The sequence below is a fragment of the Narcine bancroftii genome, chromosome 6 (assembly GCF_036971445.1).
Source record: "Narcine bancroftii isolate sNarBan1 chromosome 6, sNarBan1.hap1, whole genome shotgun sequence".
NCBI classification, from domain to species: domain Eukaryota; kingdom Metazoa; phylum Chordata; class Chondrichthyes; order Torpediniformes; family Narcinidae; genus Narcine; species Narcine bancroftii.
The window spans coordinates 74,164,498-74,188,152 of record NC_091474.1 but is presented as its reverse complement, the minus strand read 5'-3'; the positions used below and the strand labels follow the sequence as shown (position 1 = coordinate 74,188,152).

Genomic DNA, 23,655 nt, shown 5'->3' with positions numbered 1-23,655 from the left:
ACATGGAACATAACAGAGAGGGCTTGCCTCAGACCACCACCCCCAAAATGATGATAAGACAAAACGACTTGATCCAGTGCGTAAAAGTCGATGACACACTTTTCTTGTTTATTTTTCATTGTGTGAAGACATTGTTTAATGGTTTTATTGTACATGTTGAATATTTATTGGTTTTGGAGGGGGGTGGGAAGGGGGGGAGGGAGGGTAGGGGGGAAAAATGGAGAAAATGCCACTGTGTATATTAATGAGAAACATTTGTATATATTTTGGTTGATATGGTTCACAGTGTGAAAAATAAAAAAATTATTAAAAAAAAGGAGCCTCTTCAGAAGAGAAAGAGAAGCAAAAGAATCCATAGATTTGTCTCCAGCGCTCCCACAGTCACACAAAGTCTAAACCAAACTATTTTAATTATCTGGATAAATGTTTTCGATGTAACAAGGAAACAGGGACTTTTTTTTTAACATTTGGCATAGTCCTGTGTGAAAAGTGGAACAATTTTGGAAAGATTTGCGTTTATTGTTAGGTCAAATTATGAAGATAAACATACCGAAAGATCCAAGAATATTTTTACTTTGGAATATATATGAAGAAGATATGAAAAATGTTTAAATATAACCGTAGTTAGAGCAAAGAAATGTAAATCAGTAATGTGAAAAACTGAGAATTTGGTAAAAATATTCAGATGGCAGATTGAAATGCAAAATTTTATACCTTTAGAAAAAAATTATTTATAGTTTCAGGAATCGAATTGAAAACTTTTATAAAATTTTGGAACCATATATGGATTTTATGAATAAAAGCCCATCCACTTCCTTCACCTTGCCCACCCATCTCAGTTAATAATTCTAAAAATTAGTCAATGAATACTATATATGTTAGTAATATATATGTAGCATTAGGTGATCTTTTTTCTCTTTTGGGGGAGGGGGGTTGGGGAGAAAATCAAAAATTTATTGTATCATTCTGCATGGTTTAAGTTACTGTATTATTGAATTTATATTTTGCATTGATACAAATGCTAAATAAAATTTTCAAAAAAAAAGTCTAAACCAAACCATCAGCTGCACGAGCTCCAGATTCAAACCTCCGATGCGATCAGGAATTCTTCAGTGCCCTCATCGCCCTCTTGCGTCCTGGTTCCAATACCTGGTACCCCTTCAGCCAGACTCGAGTTGGTGGTGGGTCTGTGGAATAAGCTGCCAGAGGAAGTGGGGACAAATGTAACATTCAAAAAGCATTGATATATACAGGAAAACCCCTGTACAAGAATTCAAGCAATCAGCAGCCTCAAGCAACTGGCAAAACATGGAGGAAAAAAAATTTTAAATTAAAAAATATGAATAAAACATTATATAAATTCATAAGTTTAAAATACATAAATAAATATTCTGAGTTGACGTAAACAAACAGCGAAGATGGGAGCAAATATTCAACCCCAGCGGAGGGCCTTGGTCAGGATTTGCTTGTAGCAGCTGTTTAAATACAGTTGCATTGCCCAGGATGAAGGGCTGGTTGTTGCCGCTCGCCACTGAGGTGACTCTTAAAGAGTCTCCTTATCCCTGCTTAGTTAAGAGTCTCTCTGGTCAGAGACTTTATCTGTAAACTCGGGGGAGGGGGGTTCATTATTTATAATGTTGTTGTTCATATTTCGGCTGGCTCCGTGGAGGGGGAGGAATCTGCAGATGTAGTGATGGTTAAATGTTTTCAAAGAATATGTCTGAAAATAAAGTAAAATGCTCTAAGGTTTATATATTCATGCAAATGAAGTTTGTTCAGGCAAATACAGTAAAGTATGTGAAACATAGATACTGCCTTACTTTGACTTTTTCTTTCTCTTGAACTATTTATTTATTTTGAAATGTGGTTTATAGGAATATTTGTGCTGTAATGCTGCTGCGAAACAACATGTTTCATGACTTGTTCATGAACATAAATTCTTATTCTGATTTTAAGATGCCTGTGTGTGTGTGTGTGTGTGTGTGTGTGTGTGTGTGTGTGTGTGTGTGTGTGTGTGTGTGTGTGTGTGTGTGTGTGTGTGTGTGTGGAGATCAAGGCCGCAGGTAGAACTCCTCGGTTCAGAAAGAACAAGCTGTCAAATAAGGAAGAAAGCAACTGAATCTATCTTGGAAGTTCTACGTGTCCACACAAGACACAGCAGGCTGCAGACACTGCAATCTGGAGCAAAGAACACTGTTGGAAAACCCAATGGGTCTGAGTAAAATCAGTGGGAGAAAAAGAATTATCATTGTTTCAGGTCAGAACACTTCATCAAGACTGGGAGTGCCAATGTCTTATACAACTTTTCCATAACATCCCATCTCCTATAATCAATACTTTGATTTATGAAGGCCAATATGCCAAAGGCTCTCTCTACAACTCTACCTACCTGAGACGGCACTTTCAGGGAATTCCCAGATCCCTCAATTCTACCACACTCCTCAATGCCCTACCATTTACTATGCACGTTCTTTCTTGATTTGTCCTTCCAAAGTGCAACCCATCACACTTGTCTGCATTAAATTCCATTTGCCATTTTGCAGCCCATTTTTCCAGCTGGTCCAAATCCCTCTGAAAGTTTTAAAAGCCTTTCCAGCTGTCCACAATGCCTCCAATCTTAGTGTTATCTGCAAACTTGCTGATCCAATTTACCACATTATCATCCAGATTATTGAGAGATGACAAAAAACAATGATCCCAGCACCGATCCCTGAGGCAACACCACTAGTCACAGGCCTCCAGTGTGAAAAGCAATCAAACACAACCACTCTTTGGCTTCTCCCATATAGCCAATGTCAAATCCAGTTTACTACCTCATTATGAATACCAAACATCTGAACCTTCCTGACTAACCTCCCAGCATAAACCCTACAGCATCAAGTCATAGTCACACCAAGATGAGCTCGATAAACTTTGATGTGGAGAAGTACTTTCCTGACCCAGAAATTTGATCCAACCACCCTCACCTCCCTTCTCTTGCTGGGGTTCTCTGGAAAATCTAGGGATTTAAGATAAATGTCTAGTTTTAAATTCAGAATGTGGGTCTTGTAGCTGAGACTGATTTACTGATCGTCTCTTTTCCTTTCAACTGCATGGCTTACTGGTTTATTTCCATGGGGAGTTGAGAATTAATCATTTATTACAAGAATGTGCCTTACTGGGGAGGGACAACAGACTTCCCAATGACCAGTTATTGTTTAGTGAAGTAAGTTCTAAGAGGTAAGCCTTTGTTATGTCTTGTTTCTCATAGTGTTAATTCGGGATGGACAAAAAAGGCTACTTTCCAGCCATATCCACACCTCCTGAACTACTGAGTAAAAACGTGTGCTACAGACAGATGTAAAACTACTTTCATTATTAGCATAACCAAGACACTCAGAAATTTATAGTGAAAAGTGGAAATATGCAGAGTGTTGTTTAAAGGGAAATGTACCAATATTACAACTGTTGTTGGGCTTCTATGAAAATCTGATAGTTTCAACTCCCATCCCACACTTGAAATTTGAAGCTTACTATCTCAATACTCAACCGAACTTCTATAATCTTGAATTGTTATTTATCTTCCTTGCTGAAGTTAAAAAAAATCATAATCTACATTGCAGCCATTCTCAATTCCCCCTGAGGGCCACAGCATATTTGAGGGGGGGGGGGGGGCTTGAAATCATGGACTGATATCCTGAATAAGGGGTGCCCAAGGTGTATGGGGGGGGAGGAGGGGAGGTAGGATAGAGTTACCTGTGTAATAGTTGGTACAGTGTAAAAGTTGACCCTCTATTTTTGGCCCAGGCCACTCTCCCACTGGAGCTCCAGATGCCCCGACTACAGATTCTAACCTGGGCACTGGCTGCCCACCCACAAGAGCTACTGATGCCACGACTGCAGCAGATTTACCACCCGGTCCTGGCTGCCCACCCATCTGAGCTTCTTGAACGACTCAGGTACTCATCGCAGTCAGAAGTAGGATGCAGTAATAGTTGACCCCCTAGATTTTATCCGAAAAATTTATTGTCTGAATTCGACTATTAATTGTTTATTTACTGAAGGTTTTGAATGTGTTAGCAATAAATAAAAATGCTGATTGCCAGAATTGCTGGAGGAAGTACTTATTGTCTAAAAGATTACACGGCTGTAAGCAAACACTTCAAATGAACCCAAGCCAGCTGATTTATTGCATCAGAACAAAGCCATCATTCCTCAGGCAGAAGTCAAATCTTAGATCTTGAGAGGTTGATACACAGTAAGTGGACTGGAGATGCCTTAGGTTGTAAGGCCCAAGAGTAAGAACACAGGTTTCTGAGCAGTTAACTAAACGGTGGGATCTGCTGCCAAGATTAGAAATTTATCTTGCATTCAGGTTGTATTGTGGATAAAAAATAAATATCACATCCCCTTCCTCTGCCCTTCAACTTGATGCTACTTGTCCCTGTAAAATTGTAACAACCCTAATTAGTCGCACAGCAGGCGTCTTTGTGCATTACAGGTATTTGGTGTGGATTCTATTGTCTTTTTGAAATGTTAAATTTAGACCTAACAGTAAGGAGCATCCCAATTACACCCAATTGAACTACAACCCTGGTACATTTTGAAGGGTGGGAGGAAACCAGGACACCAGCAGAAACCCACACAGACACGGGGAGAGCATAGGAACTCCTTGCAGACAACACCAGTCGCTGGTGCTGCAACAGCTTTGTGCTAAACTCTATGCTAACTTGCTGTCGCCTTGAGCTTAGGAGACAGAGACAATAAACAGTCCAGGGTGCCATTGTTGGGAGATATTTTGCTTGACCAAACTTTGTTTTATTGAATGTAATTGAATGTCTCATAACTGGTTAAAACAAACCAATCAGTAAATGTGGACACCCTGCAGTTTTATGTTCCTACAGTGTGAAAACTAAATAGATAAAGGATGTGGAAATGGTGTTAAATCTCCTTGTAATTGACTATCTTGAATGGAAATAAGACACTTCTCTCTCCTCTTAGTTTTTGGCGGCTTTTGTCCCTGGAATACTTTGTGGTCCATGCTGTAGAGTTGGAGTTTATCTTGAAATGTTTTCCCTCCTTGGCACTGAATGATTTACAAAATTCAGGATGAACTCTTTCTGTAGATTCCTGTTTTGTGAAACTCTGACCAAACTCATAAGGGAGCTTTTTCAGGTAGGCGTTGAGGTATTTTTGTTAAGACAGTCATGGCTTCCAACTACCAGAGCACCATAGGGCTGTGTTCTTAGCCCCCTACTCTACTCACCTTACACCTACGACTGTGAAGCTCGGTACGACAATAACACCATCTACAGACTTGCTGATGATGCCACGTTAGTGGGTTGTAGAAAGAAAGGAGGGAGATTGAGAACTTGGCTGAATGGTGCACCGACAACAAACTCGCACTCAATGTCACCAAAGCCAAGGAACTGATTGTTGACTTCAGGAAGGGAAGACAAGATAAACGATCCAGTGATCATTGGGGGATCAGAGATGGAGAGGATGAGCAAATTTAAGTTCTTGGGAGTCACTATCTCGGAGGATCTTTCCTGGACCCAACACATTAATAGTATCGTGAAGAAAGCGCCTCTATTTCAGGAGCTTGCAGAGGTTTGGTAGAATATCGGAAACCCCAGCAAATTTCTACAGGTGTGTGGTTGAAAGAGTGCTGACCGGCTACATCACGGTCTGGTATGGGGACACCAATACCCCTCAGTGTAAATACCTCCAAAAGATAGTGAACGCAGCCCAGGACATCACAGGCAAAACCCTCCCCACCATTGTGCAAATCTAGAGGGAACACTGCTCTTGAAGAGCAGCAGCAATCATCAAGGATCCACACCACCCAGCACACACTCTGTTCTCACTGTGGCCATCAGGAAAGGGGTATCAGTGCCACAAGATTCGCACCACCAGGTTCAGGGACAGCTGCTCCCCCTCCACCATCAGACTCTTCAACATCAAACTCAATCAGCGACTCATTTAAGGACTCCTCTTGTGCACTTTATTGATTTTTTTCTCTCTCTGTATTACACAGTCAGTTTGTTTACATTCATTATTTATTTATTTGTTTACATTGTGTACAGTTATTTTTTTGCATTGCCAATTAGTGGTGATTCTGCCTCGCCTGCAGGAAAAAGAATCTCAGGGTTGTATGTGATGTCATGAACATACTCTGACAATAAATCTGAATCTGGTAATTTAAAATTGAGATGCATGAAAACCTCCTCTCTCAGAGGGTAGTGAATGTCTGGAATCATCAGCTCTTTAATGGTGGAAGCTGGAACATTAGATTTATATAACGTGGAAATAGTTAAGTATTTGAGTGATTGAAGGGTTGAGGTTTACAGGGAACTGTCACAGAAGAGGAGTTGAGGCCAGCATAGATTGGCCATGATCATGTTGAATGGTGGGCGGGTTAAAGGAGCTTGTGTTCTTGTGACCCAATTATTTGTTATGATCACAGTGAGAGCAGACAATCTCCATGTGCACAGGACCCAAGATCAGGATCTAACCTGGATCCCTGGAGCAGTGATGACTGCCTTCAGAGCCACAGTCAGGGGAGCAGACTTCCTTCCCACAGGTATTGGTAAACGAAGGTAAATTATCACAAAAATCCTAAGGGTTGCAGTCACTTTTCCTTCAAGTGATTTCCACAGGGTCTTGATACTTGGTCAGAAAAATAATGATTAAAAAAAAAACACAGTAAATGCTGGTGGAACTCAACCAGTCTCGCAGCTTACGTGGGAGGTAAAGCTATTATTACAAACGTTTCAGGCCTGAGCCCTTTTTCAAGGTACAAGCAAAAAGGTGAGGGTCCTCCCATGGACGCAGCGAGACCGGCTGAGTTCCTCCAGCATTTACTGTGTATTTTCACTACAATCACAGACTTCCGTGTTTCACTTTAAGAAAATAATTACAATGACTACATATGCACTAAAAATTCTTACTTGCTGCAGCTGAAAAAGAAACAACATTAACACAACTACAATAGTATACTTACTTGAGTTAAAAATAAATACAAAGTAGAAAGATAATAAAATAAACTTAATGCCACATACTTCAAGTGCTACCAACTAGCTTGGTAGAACCAGTATCAATGAAAGATGTTAAAAGGGAAAATGGATGAAATTTTTAGGGTGGTTAGTGCAATGCTGTTACAGCACTGGCAATCGGAACTAGAGATTGAATCTCATGCTGTCTGTAAGGAGTTTCTGCGTTCTCCCTGTGTCTGTGTGGGTTTTCACCAGGGGCTCCAGTTTCCTCCCACCCTTCAAAGCATACAGAGGGTCGTAGGTCAATTGGGTGTAATTGGGCAATATGGATTCGTGGGCCAAAATGGCCTGTTACCTTGCTGTTTCTATAACAAACTAAATGATCCGTTTTTCAGGGAGTCTTCAGGAACTTCATAGGCTGAACAAACATCTTCAAGGCTACAACATTTCACAGAATCTGAGGGATAGATTTTCACTTGTTTGATAAGGCTCTATGTAGCCAATCAAAAGGCAAGCATAGCTGGGGCTTTTGATCCCCCTCCCAATCTATCTCTGTCTCCTTTTCCCTAGCTCGGTCTCTCTGTTTCATTTTCCCTCTGCCTACCTCAGGTCTGCAACAACGAGCCACCTCTTCCCTGATCAGTTCTCATCTTTCCTCTCCTGTTATCCTACCTACATTCAATGATCACCTTTTTTATGTTGGTCTGAGCTCTTTCCCTGCCCTTTCTTCCATTCTCCCCCAGCCTTTTAATTCGGGCGCCGGCCTGCTTTTTACTCATACCTTGAAGAAGGGCTCAGGCCCAAAACGTCAGTTGTACATCTTCTCTTCCTATAAACATTACAAGGCTGGCTGAGTTCCTCTCACGCTTCTGCGTTTTCATATCCGGTGATGCTTTCAAAAATGACAATTGGTAGATATCTGAAATCAAAGCAGACAATGCTGGACAGGCAGCATACACAATCATAGAAAGAGTTAATATTACATCAGAATAGTCCAATTAACAAAATATTAACTGTTTCACTCTCCATATACAGACTCGATGGGCCTTGTGACCTGCCTTTGTCTTGTGATCTTGTGATTTGTATCTTTTTTATCTGTCTAATTATTTATTTCGAGGGTTTTATATCGGAGTGGCCTTCTCCTTTACAGGTTTCTTACCCGGGCTGGAGGGGCCTGCCTCCCCTCCTAAGTCGGACCATACTGCCCGGACAGGGGCCGGGGCCGCCGCTGCTTTCCCTGTGCCTGGACCGGGGCCGCCGCCTCCTACTTTCTGCCCGGACCGGGGCCTCCGCCTGCCTCACTCGACCGAGGCTGGGGCCGCCGCCTTCCCTTCGCTCTTGCCTGGATCGGGGCCGCCGCCTGCCTCACTCGACCGAGGCCGGGGCCACCGCCTCCCCTTCGCTCTTGCCCGGATCGGGGCCTCTGCCTGCCTCCCTCTTTTTAATCTTCTTCAGCATGATGCTGAACCAAGCCATGAAAGACCTCAACAATGAAGACGCTGTTTACATCCGGTACCACACGGATGGCAGTCTCTACAATCTGAGGCGCCTAAAAGCTCACACCAAGACACAAGAGCAACTTGTCCGTGAACTACTCTTTGCAGACGATGCCACTTTATTTGCCCATTCAAAGCCAGCTCTTCAGCGCTTGACGTCCTGTTTTGCGGAAACTGCTAAAATGTTTGGCCTGGAAATCAGCCTGAAGAAAACAGAGGTCCTCCATCAGCCAGCTCCCCACCATGACTACCAGCCCCCCCACATCTCCATCGGGCACACAAAACTCAAAACGGTCAACCAGTTTACCTATCTCGGCTGCACCATTTAATTGGATGCAAGGATCGACAACAAGATAGACAACAGTCTCGCCAAGGCAAATAGCGCCTTTGGAAGACTACACAAAAGAGTCTGGAAAAACAACCAACTGAAAAACCGCACAAAGATAAGCGTATACAGAGCCGTTATCATACCCACACTCCTGTTCGGCTCCGAATCATGGGTCCTTTACCAGCATCACCTACGGCTCCTAGAACACTTCCACCAGCGTTGTCTCCACTCCATCCTCAACATTCATTGGAGCAACTTCATCCCTAACATCGAAGTACTTGAGATGGCAGAGGCCGACAGCATCGAATCCACGCTGTTGAAGATCCAATTGCGCTGGGTAGGTCACGTCTCCAGAATGGAGGACCATCGCCTCCCCAAGATCGTGTTATATGGCAAGCTCTCCACTGGCCATCGTGTCAGAGGTACACCAAAGAAGAGGTACAAGGACTGCCTAAAGAAATCTCTTGGTGCCTGCCACATTGACCACCGCCAGTGGGCTGATATCGCCTCAAACCGTGCATCTTGGCGCCTCACAGCTTGGCGGGCAGCAACCTCCTTTGAAGAAGACCGCAGAGCCCACCTCACTGACAAAAGACAAAGGAGGAAAAACCCAACACCCAACCCCAACCAACCAATTTTCCCCTGCAACCGCTGCAACCGTGTCTGCCTGTCCCGCATCGGACTGGTCAGCCACAAACGAGCCTGCAGCTGACGTGGACATTTACCCCTCCATAAATCTTCGTCCGCGAAGCCAAGCCAAAGAAGAAGAATTATTTATTTGTCTGGCTGTTTATTTATTTTTGGACATGCAGCACAGTAACGGGGCCTTCCAGTTCACAAGCCAATTTCACCTAATTAACCTACAACCGCCGTAGGTTTTGAATGGTGGGCGGAAACCCACCGTTGAATGGGGAGAACGTATAAACTCCTTACAGACAGCGCGGAGTTCAATCCCCAGTTGCCATCGCTGTAAGAGCGTTGCGCTAACCGTGCCACCCAACTACTTTATATCACTCCTGTCTTTTATAAAAACAAATCAAAAGTGAGGGTTTTTCTTTGGACAGTTAGGAACCCCTGATAAACAAGCTAAAAAAGGAAATGCTTAGTTATTCCATTTCATTGATATCACATTCTTTTAAAATAAAAATAAGTGTTGAATTTGAAAATACAGTAATTTTAATGCAATACTGTTTAGCATCTAAATCTGGGGACTATGCTCTAAAAGGGCATTTTTACTTAAACCAAAACAGCCTGTTTCCCACACAAACCAATCCTGTGCAAAATTGTATCTAATGATCATTGGAGAATGTATGGCCATGTGCTTCAGTCAGGGAAACAGACTATTTAGATGTGGATAAAACTGAAAGTTTTGCGGTGTAAAAGGATTTGGTGAGTCCTCGTGTAGGATACCCTAAAGGCTGACCTCCAGGTGAAGAAGGCAAATGCAATGTTGGCATTCATTTCTTGAGGAAAAGCATATATGAGCAGGGATGTAATGTTGAGATTCTATAAAACACTGATGAGCCCTCGCTTGGAGTATTTGAAAAAAGATGTGCTGGCATTGGAGAGAGTTGAGAGAAGATTTACTAGAATGATACCAGGAATGGAAAGGTTAGCAAATAAGGAATGTTTGTCTGCTCTTGAACTGTACTCGTTGAGAACATAAGGATGAGGGGACCTCATAGAGACATTTCAAATGCTGAAAAGCCTGGAAAGAGTAGATGTGGCAAGGATGTTTCCCATGGTAGGGGAGTCTTGGACAAGAGGGCTCAACCTCAGGATAAAAGGGCATCAATTTGAAACAGATGTGAAAAATTTCTTTAGTCACAAATCTGTGGAAGTTGTTGCCATAAGCAGGGAGTGGGGCTGCAGTGGGAGGATAGATTGGCTTATGATCGAGTGGCTAAGCAGACTCGATGGGCCGATTAGCCTTACTGTTCCCATCTACAGAACACTGAGACCACAAATAAATCAGAATAAGAGAAAACTCATGACTCCTTAATAATACCCACCATCCAATATGGTTATGACTGATAGGTCTTGAGCCTCAACTCCTCTTCCATGCCAGTTCCCCTTACAGAAAATTACCTCCCCTTTAAATGCCCCTAGTGACCTCACTCCTCAACAATTTCAGAGATTCCCTGCCCTCTGCGAGACCAAGTTTCTGAGAATCTCAGAGCCCCTTTGTACAAGACTCTCCCATTAGTCGAAACATCTCAATGTTCACCCACACATGCCTCGAATTTTCCATAAGGATCAAGCTTCATTCTTCCAAACTGCAAGGAATGCAGATCTAACTTTATTAGCTACTTGTGATGTCAATCCTTTCATCCCTGGAATTAGCTGAATTTTGGACTGCTTCCAAAAGTAGAACATGGTTTTTTAAAATATGCAGACCAAAAGTGTCACAGTGCTCCACCAACCCTGGATAATTGTTTACAATTGTTCCTTGTTTTTAAACTCCAAACCCCTGGCAACAAAGACCACGTGCCTTTCCCTTTTTAAGTCCCTGCCACATCTGCTTGCTAATATTTTCAGCTTCCAGCTCCAGTACCATCTGGATCCCTCTTAAATGCTAAGTATTTGCAGTCTCTCTCAAAACAAGATTTTGGGAGGGGATTTCAGGACAGGACCCAGAATCAAGAAGGCGGATGAAGAGGGCAGAAATGGAGGAATAGGCGTGAAATATGTGTAGGAGTAGGCCATTTGACCCTTCAACCCTATATCGGCATTCATTTTGATCACGGCTGATCATCTACTCAGTACTCAGTTCCTGCCTTCACTCCATACTCCCTTAGCCACAAGGGCCAAATCTAATTCCCTCTTAAATAAAGATAAGGAACCGGCTTTCTGTGGTAAAGAATTCCACAGATTCACCACTTTCAGAAGCAAAAAAAAAATTTCTCATCTTAGTCCTAAAAGACTTCCCTCTTATCCTTAAACTGTGACCTCTGGTTCTGGTTTCCCCCATCATCGGGAACAACTTTCCTGCATCTAGCCTGTCCAATCCCTTAAGAATTTTATACATTTCTATAAGATTCCCCCCTCAAACACAAAGGTCTGCAGATGCTGTGATTGAAGTAAAAACACAATGCTGGAGAAACTCATCAGGTCAAACAATGTACTTTACATAGCAAAAAATAAAGATTTAAAAAACACAACATTTCAGGATTAAGCTGCCTCTATCATCGAAGACCCCCAGACCATACCCTCCCTCTTCATTCTGCTGCTGTGGTGATATGTAATTACACCACTAGGTCACCAGGGGTCATCCCAGTGACCTTGTATATAAAGCAGTCCAGAGCTACAGTCTCGCCTTCCAGGTTCATCTTGCTGAGAGACAAGACCTCTTAGTGTACATATTAGTTTATTAAAGCTGTCTTATACTCGCACTGCTGGTGTGATTATTGTCAGTACAGCTACCACAGGCGAAAAGGTACAGGAGCCTAAAGACGAGCACTCAGTGGCACAAGGACAGCTTCTTCCCCACTCCCATCAGATTCCTGAACCAAAGACACTGCCTTACTTTTTGTGCACTATTATTGATATTATTCTTTTTATTTTATTTTCTTCTTTTATAGTAATGTTGTAAGAAGGTTATAATATGTATGCTTCCACTATGATCCTGCTGCAAACACCGAATTGCGTGACAATAAATCTTGATTCTGGAGCCCTTCAAGGTATGAACAAAATGTAGGTGCTCTAATAAAATGGTGGGGGGGGAGGAGCTCAGGTAGGAGGTATTTTGTGGATAAGGGAGGGCACACCAGCAAACAAGGGGAGGGGGGATGGCTCAGTGAATGGAGAGGGAGGGGGGGGAGGGAGAATAGGGAGTGGGCTAGAAGAAACAGGAGGTCTATGTTAATGCCATCCAGTAAGAGAGAGCCCAGATGGAATATTAGGTGTGGTTCTGGTTTGACAGTAAATGAGGCCATGGGCAGACATATTGGCAGAATTGGGGCAAAACTGAGGTGTGCGAAAGTTATGGGTTCCCAAAATGTGGTTCGGTGAGGCTGTGGAAGGATGAAAAAAGCATTGTGAATTTTATAAGCTGCTGCATTAAACCCCTTTGCCTGGGAATAGAAAAGCTAAGTTTCCTTCATGGCATTTTCAACAAGGCAATTTGAATGTTTATCAACATTTGTAAGACATTTTAATTATTAATTTCATTGAGAAGGCTGGCTCAGCAGAAAGAATTATCTTGCCTCACCCATTGTGGAATGTCAATTATCTGAAGGAATGCATCAAGCTTGAGGCACAGGCATGCAGTGCTATAGAACTGTAACAGCAGCAGGATGCAGTTTACATGGAATAACTAAGCTTGATTTGGATGCAAGAAAAATAGACAGTTATGGGAGTGAGGTAGGGAAAGTTTAGATTGTTGAGTAGGTTTACGTAGGTTAAGAGGTGAAGGGCCTGGACTGTGCTGTAATATTTTACATTCTCCGGTGCACAGCTGTGCTTGAATTGAATAGATTATTTTATTGTCATGTAATAAAACAGAAAATGCAATATTTCTTTCCTTCTACCATAAGGCAGTCAAAGATTCACCATCAGCAGAAATTGCCTGGTACCCCTTACATTCAGAGCAAAAGAGAGTGTTCTTCCCCCCGTGCACACCCCCCCCCCCCCCAGAGTTCCTGAGTGCCCGTGGATTCACCTCCAGCACTTCTGCAGCCACACAGCCTTCAGTCCAAACTGTCAACAATCCGTGCTCTAGATATAAACCTCTGACATGATCTGGAAGCCTCTTGCATCCCTTTTTTGATACCTGGTATCTTTTCAGCCAATCCCCAGCAGTTCACAGTCTGGCGCGAGTCCCTTGACCGCAATCCACAGCCTCCATGGGTTCCTCGCCTCGAGTCTCTAACGGCCCGCCGCCTGTTAGTTTTTCAGCTGCAGAACCCCTCACTGGTTCTGCTGCTGTGGTCACCGCCCTGTGGGTCATCTCCTCTGCTTCTCCTTTTCAAACAGAGGGTGTTCTGCCTGTTTTCTGGTACCCTGCACTAGTCCTTTGCTCCCCTGGAGTCTGCAACCCCTTGTGACCGCTGCCGGTCATGGGCACCGCCATCTTAGGCCCCAGTCACCACGGTCGTAGGATTTAATAATAAACCACAGATGGCTCCTTAAATAGGCTGCTTAAAGCTTGCACAGAGCCGACAGCAGTCAGGCTGAGCTGTTTGACCCAGTGGAGGAGTGCCAAGACTTTGATGCCTCGATGACTACATTGGTGTTGCCACTGCACCCATGTGAAAAGTCACTTTCATCACCTGACCTTCAAATTTAATTTCTGATCTCTCTTTCTCACTCTGTCTCCATCTCAGGAGACCATCAATCTTCTGACATTAGTTATCAATCTATTAACTCCCACATCTACCTCAACCTCACCTCCTCCCACCCATTCTGTAAAGAAGTCACCCCATTTTTTTCATTTTCCCCTTCTGTGCCACACCTGTTGTCAGGATGAGGCGTTCCACTCCAGGGCACATGAAATATTCTCCATTGTGAGGAAGTGTGGATTTCCATGTGAAGAACTCAAGGAGCTTCTCAAGGGCAAATGGGTATGGACAATAAATGTTGGTCTTGCTGTGAATGTCCCACATCCTTCTCAACCCTTGTCAATATATCCTATCCTGGGAAAGGTAGGCTGAAAGGTTGAGATGAGGTATCCAGAACGGGAACTGTATGGTCATATCAGAATCAGAATTTATTGTCATAAACAAGTCATGAAATTTGTTCATTTAAATCACCTTACATAAATAAATAAAAATAGTCAAAATGAGGCAAGGTCTGGTTCATTGATCATTAAGGAATCTTATGGCAGAGGGGAAGAAGCTGTCCTTGTGCTGCTGAGTGCTCAGGTTCAGGCTCCTGTACCTCCTTCCCGATGGTAGAAGAGTGAAGAAGACACGGCGTGGGTGGTGGGAGGATAGAGGCTGCTTTCTTAAGACACTGCCTCTTTCAGATGTCCTCGATGGAGTGAAGTCTGGTGCCTGTGATGTTGCTGGCCGAGTTAACGACTCTTTGGAGTATTTTCGGGCCCACCTCCATACCCAGCCATGATGCTCTCCACGCTACACCTGTCGAAGTTTTCGAATCTTTGGTGACATACCTAATCTCTTTGCACACCTCACAAAGTACAGCTGCTGGCAGGCTTCTTCATGGTTGCATTGACATAGAGGCTCCAGGACAGATCCTCTGTCCATGAGCTAGCTGTTCTGTTATTCTGTTCAACGCCGTCACCATTATGCATGGGAAGCATGGTTAGTGTAGCAGTTATGGCACAACACTGTAACCACGCCAGTGACCCAGGTTTGGATCTGTCTGGAAGGTGTTTGCACATTCTCCTCATGTCTGCATGGGCTTTTCCCAGTTGCTCTGATTTTTTTTCTCACCTTGCAAAAAACGTATGGGTCTTATAGGTCGATTGGGCGGCACGGGATCATGGGCTGAAAGGGCCTGTTGCTGTGCTGTATGTCTAAATTAAAAATTAATTATGCCTGGTCCCTGGAAAGCAGGACACCTGCAGCTCTGGTTAATTATTTTTAAAAATTAACTTCCAGTTACCAGCAACGATATGAAGAGTGCTGTCTAAATTTTAAAAAAATTATGGAGCTTTGAGCTCAACATGTTTATTATATACAACAGGAGAATCTTTTATTTTTTGAGACATCCATTTATTTCCCTGTAAGATTATTCACTACATATTCATCCAAGTTAAATGTCAGCTCCAGCTTTCTTTGTTTAAGGTACTAATTTATTTTTAAATCCTTTCCTCTGTCTTTATTTGCCATGCATGTGTCAAACCCTCTGAGGCTTAGACCAGATGCTTTTCTGCCTCCGTGTAATGTGTGGTGGAAAGTGTGCTGACTGGTGCATCTCGGTCTAATATGGTGACACCAATATCCCTGAGCGAAAGCCCTGTAAAAAGTAGTGAATACAGATCATCACAGGCAAAACCTTCCCCATCATAGAGAACATCTATAGGGAATGCTGCTGTTGGAGAGCAGCAACAATCAAGGATCCACACAACCCCGCACATGTTCTGTTCTTGCTGTCAAGTCAAATTTGTTATCATCTGATCATACAAGTACAACCTGACAAAACAGCATTTTCCAGTCCTTGGTGCAAAAATATGCAGACACACAACCAGACATAACACATACAGACAAATAATACATATGCAGGACCAGTATTTTATCTCTAAAAATAAATATTGTTTTGTGCAAATAAGTCTCAGAGGGTTAGTGTGAGCCATTCCTTTAGTTGTTCTCACTGCCCATGAGAAGAAGCTGCTCCTCAGCCTGGTGGTACTGACTCTGGTACTCCTGTATCTTTTTCCCGACTGGAGCAACTGAAAGATGCTGTGTGCAGGGTGGAAGGGGTCCACAATGATTTGTGCACCCTCTTCAGACAACAATCCTGGTAGATCACGATGATGGTGGGGAAGGAGACTCTAGTGATCCTCTCTGCCACTCTTTTGGTCCTTTGGATTGACCTCTGATCCTTATCTCTGCAGTAACCATACCATTACAGTGATGCAGCCAGCCAGGATGCTCTCGATGGAACTATAGAAGGTTGGCTGGTAAGCTTTCCCCCGATTCAGTTTTCTCAAAAAGTGCTGTTGCGCCTTTCTGATAAGTGAGGAGATGTTGAGTGCCCACAATAGGTCACTTATTAAGTGAACTCCAAGGAATTTGGAGCTTTCCACTCTATCTGTTGATGTGTATTGGAGGTGGTCATTCCTAGTCCTCCACGATCATCTTCCTCTTGTCCATGTTGAGACTCTCACACCATTTTATGAGATTTTCCACATCTGTAGGTCAACTCATCGTTGTGGCTGATGAGGCCAACTACTGTTGTGTTGTCTGCAAACTTGATGACACTGTTGGAGATGGACCTAGCGATGCAGTCGTGGGTCAGTAGCATGAACAGGAGCAGGCTGAGCACACAGCCCTGAGGAGCGTCAGTGCGATGGCACTTGATATTCTGCTACTGACCTGGACAGACTGTGGTCTTTCTGTTAGGAAGTCTAGGATCCAATTACAGAGAGGTGTGTTAAGTCCCAGTTAGGACAGCTTTTCCACCAGCCTCTGGGGAATGATCATATTAAATGCTGAGTTGAATTCAATGAACAGCAGCCTGGCATATGAAGCGTTGTTCTCCAGGTGGGCAAGGTCGGAGAGAGGTATAGGTGCCACAGACTCACATAACAAAGACCAGGTACAGCTGGTAACACTACACCATCAGACTCTTAAACAACAAACTCAAAGACCCATTTTGGAGCTTGGATGGGCATGTGGCTGGGGAGACAATCCACGGTCAGGGTGTCGGGAGCTTTCTGGACGCTAGTGTATACAGTAATGTATACGGTAATGATTCTGATGCCCATTCAGGGGAAAAGGAAGGAAAATTTGAAAAATAGAAAGAAAGATAAGAAATAGAGATAAAGTATGAGAAAATTGACAGCGAATTAAGTAAACGAAATAGGATATATTAATCTCCTTACATAATGTCAGGATGTCCCAAAACATCCTACAGCCAATGCTTTTCAATTGTGATTTTCATTGTCACACAGAAATAGCAATGATTAATCCCCTCACTGATGATCAACACAGGTGCACCTCCAGAGTGTGTGCTCAGCCCACTGCTTTTCTGGCTCTACACCACTAGCTCTGTGTGGCTAGGCAAAATACAAAACGGCAACTACAAAATATGCCAATAACACCACGGTTGTTGACAATATCACAGTCGACATTGAGGAAGCGTACAGGAGGGACATAGTTCGTTAAGTAGTGTCTTACACTCAGAATCAGAATTTATTGTCATGGACAAGTCATGAAATTCAGTTTTAAAGCAATGTTGTAGAGCAAACATTCATATTATAGCCATCTTTCAACATTACTGTATAAAAAAAAAGTTAATAGTCTTTGGTTTATTGATTATTCAGGAATCTGATGGCAGCGGGAAAGAAACTGTCCTTGTGCCGCTGAGTGCTAGTCTTCAGGCTCCTGTACCTTTATCCCGATGGTAGCAGAGTGAAGATGGCCTCGGTGGTGGGGGTCTTTGAGGTTAAGGCTTCTTTCTTAAGACACCACCTCATGTAGATGTCCTCGATGGATGTTGCTGGCTGAGTTAACAACCCTCTGGCATGTGACCTGTTTGACCTGCTGAGCTTCTCCAACATTTTGTGTTTTTCACTTCAACCAGGTTGTCTGCAGATCTTACGACTTACCTCTGGAGTTTATTCTTGTCCAATGAATTGGTGCCTCCCTACCATCAGAATGCTCTCCAAGGTACACCTGTAGAAGTTTACGAGAGTCTTCAATGACGTACCTAATCCCCTCAGACACCTCACAAAGTATAGTCGCTGGAAATCCTTCTTTGTGTTTGCATCAAAGTGGAGGCTCCAGGACAGATCCTCAAAAATGTTGACACCAGGAATATGAAGTTATTGACTCTCTCCACGACTGAGCCATCAATGCTGGCTCGTTTCCCCTGACTTCCTCCTGGTGACAGGGGAACACTCAATATTAGCAAAACTCAGGAACTAATTGTGGACTTCATGAAGGGGAAACTAAGAGAACTCAAACCAGTCCTCATCAAAGGGTCATCAGTGAAAAGGGTAAGAACTTCAAATTCCTGAGGGTCAATATCTCTGATGATATGTCCTGGGGCTTCCATTTCGAATCAATGATGAAGGAGGCTCACCAATAGCGATACTTCATGAGGAATTTGAGGAGATTTGGAATGTCACCAAAGACTCTTGCAAATTTCTACAGGTGGAGAGCTTTCTGACCACTTGCATCACTGTCTGGTATGGAGATACTAATTCACTGCACAGGAAAGGACTACAGACAGTTGTGAACTCAGCCAGCGACATCATGGACATCGGTCTTCATTCCATCAAGGACATCTACAAGAGATGTCTCAAGAAAGCCGCTTATCATCAAGGACCCCACCACCCAGCCCATGTCCTAATCACACTCTTACCATCGTGAAGGAGGTACAGGAGCCTGAAGATCAATACACAATGGTACAAAAACAATTTTCCCTCCGCCATCAGTTTTCAGAATGGATAATGAACCACAGACACTACCTCACTTTTCTTTTGCACTAATTTATTTATTTTAAAAATATAATTTATAGCAATATTTGCACCTGAGATGCTGCTGCAAGACAATAAATTTTGTGAGATGTTCATGACTGATGCACTCTAAATAACTAAAGACTGGAGTTACAGAACAATAGGCCTTTATTTACAGTAAACAAAGATCATCCTGTGCTGTGACCCAGGCTTTCTGGGGAGGGGTTATTGTGTTGGAGCCTTCATACAGGGACAAGAGGGGGAAGCCACAGGTTCAGTCACAGAATGAGGCAGAGACAGATTCTGATTCTAGTGGTATGTTTTGATTTATTAATTCGTCTTTGTGATGCATCCATTGCTGTTGACACCATCATTTATTGGGCATCATTAATTTCCCTTGATAAGGTAATTGGTGAGTCACCTACTTGAGATGCTGGTGTCCTTCAGGTGTAAGTTCCCCACCGTGCCTTGGGTAGTGAGTTCCAGCGTTTAGAGCAAGCAACAATGAAGCAACGCCAGCCTATCTTATGTTGGGATAGTGCGTGACATGAAGGGAACCTTGCAAGTGGCATTCTTGGAATCTTCTGTTTCAAAATATCTGTTTTACTGCATCAAAGTGGCGGGCAGGACCATTTTAGAGAGCAGATACCAAAAAAAAGTAGCCAAGAATGAAGTGAGAAACGATGCGTAGAATCAAATCAACAAGCAAAACAATGAGATTTTAAATGAAAATAAGCTCAAACTGTGAATTTTATCAAATCAATTCTACATTTTCTGTTGACATAGGTGACTACAGTACTGATTCAGCCATCCTAAATCTATGGAAATGGGGAATGCCCTTTTTGTGAGAATCCTCAAAACAAAATGACCGTCCATCACATATTAGTATTCTGTGCACAAACATTTAAATAAATTGCCAAATTATGTCAACTCTTTGCTCTTTTAAATAATAATGTTGTGCACTACAATCCTATTTTGTAGCTAAACAGCATTAATGTAAAATAAAACAAAAATAAACCAATGCACTTGGTGAACCTCATGCACTTCATTGATGTACAAATGTAAATAAGCTAAAATGATTTTTTTCACATTTATTTTGCAGACTATTTGAATTAAAATTTGTTGTTTGGCAAACTAATCTCCAATTTTTTTCCTGGTTGAGAATTCAATAAATGCCAGATGAACAAGACTTGTGCCTTCAGTAAGGTCTTGATGCTTCATTTGAACAAAATCAAATACATTTGAAACTGAGACACAATAAGGTGATCCAGCTCAGTGTTAAATTAATCTCTCATTAAGATTAAGAAAGACGACTCGGGGCCAGCAATATTCTGGAAGGGGTCCGAAGGCATTGTTGACAGTTGTGGAATGATTAACTTCAGGATTGAGTTTGAGGACAGATGTGGAGGATTTTAGAATCAGTTTTATATTCAGAGTACATGCATGACATCACATACAACCCTGAGGTTCCTTTTACTTGTAGACAAAACAGAATTATCACTTGTGGGTGGTGTAAAAAAAAAGCTGTACTCAACATACACGTATAAACAAAGTCACCTAAGCAAATTGCAATACAGAGAAAAAAATCAATAACATGAAAAATAAAGAGTCCTTAAATGGGTCCCTGATTGAGTTTGTCATTGAGGAGTTTGATGGTGAAAACGAATGATCAAATACCAAAATTACTATTGACGCAAAATCTGCTAATCCCTTTTACAATAGACAACCTTTCCTTTAGAGAATGGGAGAGAAAAGGAATCAAAGAATAGAAAATTGTTTTTTGGAAATAATTTATTAACATTTGAACAGTTGAAATACAAATATGGAATAACTCATGGTACAATGTTTGCATATCATCAATTGAAAGCTTATTTAAATGATAAATTGGGAAACAGCTTGAGATTACCTGAAGGAAGCAACTTTGAATATGTGATTACAGACACAATGATAATCAGAAGATTTATAACCAACATGTACATTAAGCTGCAAGATAAGGAAAATGAAATAAACTATAAACCTAAGGAGAAGTGGGAAAAGGATCTAAACATAAAGAGAAAAAATGAAGTGTGGGAAAAATTATGTTCTGGAACTATGAAGAATACAATAAACACAAGGTTACGCATGATACAGTATAATTGGTTACACAGGGTATATATCACTCCTCAAATATTAGAAAAATGGGATTCAACATTATCGGATAGATGTTTTCGCTGTAAGAAGGAAATGGGAACAACATTACATGCAACTTGGGCATGTACGAAAGTAAATAAGTTTTGGGAAGAATTAAATCAGATACTAAATAAAATTACAAAAAATAACATACCAAAAAAACCAGAGATATTTCTTTTAAATAACATAAGAAGTAGAGAATTAGGCCTCAAATTGGATAAAGTGCAAAAAAAATTCATTATGATAGCCTTAGCGATAGCAAAAAAATGTATCATGTCAACTTGGAAAATGGAAGAGAGCATGAGTTTACAGCAATGGTACATGGAAATGGATAAATGTATTCTATTGGAAAAAATAACATATAATTTAAAAAATAAAGTCACAATGTTTGAAGAAATTTGGGAACCATACATGGAACATATCAGAGAGAGCTTGCCTACGACCTCCATCCCCTAAAATGAGAATGAAAATGATAAGAAGACAAAACGACTAGATTCAGTGTGTAATAAATAGATTACGCATTTTTCTTGTTTATTTTCCTTTGTGTGAAGATATTGTTTTATTGTATTGTATATGTTGAATATTTATGGGTTTTGGAGGGGGGTGGGTAGAGGGGAGGGAGGGAAAAGGGAAAAAAAGGGGAGAAAAGACCACTGTGTAAATTTAATGAGAAACATTTGTACATATTTTGGTTGATATGGTTCATAGTGTTAAAAATTAAAAGAGGAGTCTAATGGTGGGGGGGAGCAGCTGTTCCTGAACCTGATGGTGCAAGTCTTGTGGCACCGATACCTCTTTCCTGATGGGAGCAGTGAGAACAAAGCGTGTACTGGGTGGTGTGGGTCCTTGATGATTGCTGCTGCTCTCCAATGGCAGTCTTCCCTGTTGATGTTCTCACTGGTGGGGAGGGTTTTGCCTTTGATGTCCTGGGCTGTGTCCACTTTCTTTTGAAGGGCTTTAAAAAAATGTTTGGCCTGGAAGTCAGCCTGAAGAAAACTGAGGTCCTCCATCAGCCAGCTCCCCACCATGACTACCAGCCCCCCCACATCTCCATCGGGCACACAAAACTCAAAACGGTCAACCAGTTTACCTATCTCGGCTGCACCATTTCATCAGATGCAAGGATCGACAATGAGATAGACAACAGACTCGCCAAGGCAAATAGCGCCTTTGGAAGACTACACAAAAGAGTCTGGAAAAACAACCAACTGAAAAACCTCACAAAGATAAGCGTATACAGAGCCGTTGTCATACCCACACTCCTGTTCGGCTCCGAATCATGGGTCCTCTACCGGCACCACCTACGGCTCCTAGAACGCTTCCACCAGCGTTGTCTCCGCTCTATCCTCAACATCCATTGGAGCGCTTACATCCCTAACGTCGAAGTACTCGAGATGGCAGAGGTCGACAGCATCGAGTCCACGCTGCTGAAGATCCAGCTGCGCTGGATGGGTCACGTCTCCAGAATGGAGGACCATCGCCTTCCCAAGATCGTGTTATATGGCGAGCTCTCCACTGGCCACCGTGACAGAGGTGCACCAAAGAAAAGGTACAAGGACTGCCTAAAGAAATCTCTTGGTGCCTGCCACATTGACCACCGCCAGTGGGCTGATAACGCCTCAAACCGTGCATCTTGGCGCCTCACAGTTTGGCGGGCAGCAACCTCCTTTGAAGAAGACCGCAGAGCCCACCTCACTGACAAAAGGCAAAGGAGGAAAAACCCAACACCCAACCCCAACCAACCAATTTTCCCCTGCAACCGCTGCAATCGTGTCTGCCTGTCCCGCATCGGACTTGTCAGCCACAAACGAGCCTGCAGCTGACGTGGACTTTTTACCCCCTCCATAAATCTTCGTCCGCGAAGCCAAGCCAAAGATTGGTGTCCCCATACCAGACTGTGATGCAGTTGGTCAACACACTTTCCACCACACATCTGTAGAAATTTCCGAGGATTTCCAATGTCAGGCCAAACCTCTGCAAATTCCTGAGGAAGTAGAGGCACAGATGTGCTTTCTTCACAATGTCATTAGTGTGTTGGGTCCAGAAAAGATCCTCCGAAATAGTGACTCCCAAGAACTTAAATTCGCTCACCCTCTCCACCTCTTGTCCCCCGATGATCACTGGATCATACACCATTGGTCTTCCCTTTCTAAAGTTAACAATCAGTTCCTGGGTTTTGGTGACATTGAATGGGATGTTGTTGTTGGTGCACCATTCAGCCAAGTTTTCATTCTCCCTCCTGTATACTGACTCTTTGCCCTTTTTATACAACCACTACTGTGCTACCCTCAGCGAATTTGTAGATGGGGTTGTAGTTGTACTGAGTTGTCGCAAGTATATAGGGAGAAGAGCAGGGGGCTAAAAGCACAGCCCTGCGGTGCTCCTGTACTGATGGAGATTAGGGAGGAAGTTCTTGCCAATCCTCACTGATGGTGGTCTGGAGGTAAGGAAATCCAGTATCCAATTACACAGTGGAAGTGAAGCTACGCTAGAGAATGGTTGGGATGGAGGACATTGCAACGATGGGGAGAAGCAAGGCTAGGCAGGGATTTGAAAGCAGAAAAATGTTAACATTGTGGATGCTGTTGAATGAGATCTGAA

The 23,655-nt window shown here is 42.7% G+C and overlaps 1 long non-coding RNA gene across 1 annotated transcript in view; it reads right to left on the bottom strand.

Annotated features, from left to right (window-relative positions):
* Positions 1-692: 692 nt before the first annotated feature.
* The window catches only part of LOC138736230 (uncharacterized), a 37,398-nt gene continuing 14,435 nt past the window's right edge, over positions 693-23,655 (bottom strand). Inside the window, exons 2-3 of the long non-coding RNA XR_011340171.1 lie at positions 7,756-7,893; positions 693-1,199 (exon numbers count right to left, since the gene is read on the bottom strand). This is a non-coding gene — a long non-coding RNA (uncharacterized lncRNA). The remainder of the gene's footprint in view (positions 1,200-7,755; positions 7,894-23,655) is intronic.